At 44.1% G+C, this 3,665-nt stretch overlaps 1 pseudogene; it reads right to left on the bottom strand.

Moving 5' to 3' along the window:
• Positions 1-871: 871 nt before the first annotated feature.
• Positions 872-3,410, bottom strand: LOC114697538 (annotated as a pseudogene).
• Positions 3,411-3,665: the final 255 nt, after the last annotated feature.

The following is a 3,665-nucleotide window of genomic DNA, read 5'->3' as shown; positions in this document are numbered from 1 at the left end:
TCTGCTTCTTCCTGGATTCCTCTGAGAGCCTTTTCTTCAGGAAAATCAAGGATCTTACTTTCATCCTAGTAGAGATCTCTTTAAGAAAGAGCAGGCTGCTGCAGGTGGCAGCATGGAGCTGTCTCCACATCCCACCCCACCACTGTTTGCGGTTCCTAACCATGGTTAACTTGCAAACAGACTGAGAACTCTGAAACAGCTTCTTCATCTCATAAACACATCAGGCAGCAATTCAGCTTCTCACAGAGAAGCCTAGAACTCTGAAGAGCTTCTTACTATGACAAGAGGCCAGCCCTTACTTCTCACCAACAAGAAGCCTTAGGTTCCAACCAAACCTTTCTTTGCCTGAGAACTAGCTATCAGTTCTATTGACCGTGAACTTGTCAGAATCTCAAATTACCACACAAACAAATGTCAGAAAATGTCTGCTAGGGGTTATTGTGATAAGGTTGACTGAGGTGGGAAGACATAACCTAAATGTAAAACATAGGAATGCCATTCCAGGGCTTGGTTGGTTGGTTGGGTCCTGCCTGTCCCAGCTTTCTTCTTCTTCTTCTTCTTCTTCTTCTTCTTCTTCTTCTTCTTCTTTTTTTTTTTTTTTTTTTTTTTTTTTTTTTTTTTCTTCTTCTTCTTCTTCTTCTTCTTCTTCTTCTTCTTCTTCTTCTTCTTCTTCTTTCTTCTTCTTCTTCTTCTTCTTCTCTCTCCTCTCCTCCTTCTCTTCCTCCTCCTCCTTCTTCTTCTTTCTCCTCCTCCTCTTTCTGTCATTGCTTAAACTTTATTATTTGCAAATTAGATTACACAGCAGCTTTACACAGCATGAGATGGGAAGAAGGAAGGAGAGTGGAGGGGAGGTGGCCGGCTCTGGACTTTCTTATCCACCTTCACCTCTTGTGCATAGCCAAGTCTTCACCGCTGCCTTCACCAGGTTTGGATCAGGCCTTGAGCACATGTGTAAGATGGGCCCTGGTTCTGAGAGGCCTGGGCCACCAGAGCTCTCACTAGCAGCCTTTTCACAGGCGTTGAAGGTGAGTGTGAAGGCATCAGCTTGTCTAGGTACCCGTTGGCTTGCAGGGTATAGTTTTCAGGGTGTCGAGTGAGCTGTAGAATCTTCAACCAAAACTGTATAAAAGTAGTTCCAATCCAGGAAGCAGCAAAGGGTCAGGGACATAATATACCATGTCTGGCCCTTGATTTCATTGATGGATTCCACATCTATTGAATATAGATTGAAGTAGTGGGATCTAAGGAAGAGGGTACAAAGCTCTTGTCTCAGTTTCTTATACCTGACTGCCAGGTGTTGAACCTCCATACACTGATTTCCCGATGGGATGCAGGGGAAGGGTGGGAAGTTCCGGGGGCTTGGAAAGGTATCAAAGTCCCAGGATAGGGGCAAGGAGGTCCCTCAAAAAGGCTCCTAATCCCATCTAGACAACCATTGTGCAACTCGGGTCCTGGTCCCTCCTCCCTCTTTCCCAGAGGAAGATCCACCCACAATGAGTTGAGAGTCTGAACCTGAGAGAGAGTGGGAGAGCCTGAGGAAGAGGGTGCGTGGGAGGATGTGTGGGTGTGAGTGACCAGAGAAGAGGAAAAGATGGAGAAGTTGGTGGGGTGGAGTGGGACCAGAAGGGTGGGAATGGTAGAGTCCGAGGAGAAAGCTGGTTCTGGGGTCGAGCCTGGTAGGCAAGGAGGCAGGACCGGACCCACCTCCCTGCCCCCGGCGGTACATGGTGTTCTGGGGGTGAGAGGAACCTCCAGCATCCTATCTTCTCCCTGGGCAGCGTGCCCTGGAGTCAGCTTTGTGAAGGGGAAGGAGGGCTGCCCTCTGCTTCTTGATGTGAATGCAATGGCCAGCTTCCCTCCCCACATGATGGACTGACTGCATGTTTGAATTTGAACCCAAATAAATGCCCCTTCCTGTTGCTTTTGTCAGTCACTTTGTCACAGCAAAGTGGAGATTGAGTAGCAAGGGTCCTGAGTTCAGTTCCTTACAGGCTTTCCAGATAGACGGGAAAACAATCTAGCCTAGAAGTCTGGAAACAACAAGGTTTCTGTGTAGGAGTTTTGTTTTCCAGCCAGCTACCTTAGCCTTGAGCTTGAATTAAGCTTTAGAGAAGATGTATAATCTCAAGGTCCTAAATGTCACAAGGTCGTTCCTGTGTCTGGAGTTCATGACATCCATATTCCATCAGTCAGGTGTGAAGAAATGAATCCATAATTGACCAGCTGTAGTTCTAGGTGATAGGTTTGACTCATCGTGATCCTGGATCATGGTTCCACAGCTCTTAGAAAATTTTATTTTGGTGCTTGTTAAGATGATGAGAAAAACTTTTGTTTAAGACAACTGAGACTCATGTTGAAGCTTTCAAAAACAAAAGAGCGATGGGACCCCCATACTCTAAACAAGTGGAGATTTACAGGCAAGTTTCAGGTTCGGAGTGGGAGGAGCTTAGTCATTTGAATGAGCAAATAGAATACAGCAAGGAATAGGCGCTCTTACTGGACTGACTCAGCAGCATTCATGTTGGGGTAAGCCAGGAGAATAAGAAAGATCTGGAGGAGTTGCTTTAAATGATGGAGAAGGATTCTTGCTGAAATGACTTTGGAGGCTTGGTAAGCATATATTGGTGATGACATTCAGGGACCTGAAAAGAGGCGGTCACTTTGAGGTCTACTAACTATTTAAGGCTTACAGATGACTTACATGTCTTCCATTTTATTATTAAAACAGCTAAATATGTTTTACATAGGCTTAACTGGTCATATGGAAAATGTGTTTTCCTTTAAAGTTTTTAAGATCCTTTTTTTTATTATTTAAAACAATTTTTACATTTAAATGTATTTTGATCATATTCTTTCCCTCCTCCAAGTCCTTCCAGATCCTCTCCTACTCCTTACCCACATAACTTTAAATTCTTTCTCAAAAAAGAAACAAAACTGCAATATAACAACAAAGCCCCGAAAAAAACCAAGAAAATAGAATAAAACCACACCCTAAAAGAAAAACAAACAAAATCTCCTACCAAACTGTAACCAAAGAAAAGTACAGACACAGAACAAAAACAAAAAGCAGCATAGAGTCCATTACATGCTGGTCAAATACTTCTGAACCTGAGGTCTGTCCTTTGGTTGACTCAGTGTCGCTCTATTGGATAAAACTGACTTTGCCTCTCCCAGCGTGTAGAAGTGACAGTTCAGGTGTTAATCCTTATCCTAGTAGCTAGGTTTTCATTTTTGTTCATTCCTCTTTAAAAGATATAACAAAATAAATAAGATAAAACAAAAAACAATCATGCGGATATTGGACAAGACAAACCAACAGGAGGAAAAGAGCCCTGCGTGTAGGCACGAGAGTTAGAGAGCCACTCCTTTGCACACCCAGGAGCCCAGAAGAACACTGAACTAGAAGTCATGATGAATACGCAGATGATCTGGTGCAGGCCCTGTGCATGGCGCTTCAGCCTCTGGAAGTCGATATGAGCTTTGCTCGTGCTGATTTAGAGCACCGTGTTCTCCTGATGTTTTCCACTCTCTCTGACTCTCATGTTCTTTCCACTCCAGGGGAGGGATTTGATGGAGAAATACCATTTAGGGCTGAGTGTTCCAAGGTCTCTCACTCTCTGCATAATGTCTGGCTATGGATCTGGATTTTTGTCCCCATTTGTTGC

Source organism: Peromyscus leucopus, chromosome 6, assembly GCF_004664715.2.
Source record: "Peromyscus leucopus breed LL Stock chromosome 6, UCI_PerLeu_2.1, whole genome shotgun sequence".
NCBI lineage: Eukaryota > Metazoa > Chordata > Mammalia > Rodentia > Cricetidae > Peromyscus > Peromyscus leucopus.
This window is presented reverse-complemented; position numbering and strand designations above follow the sequence as displayed.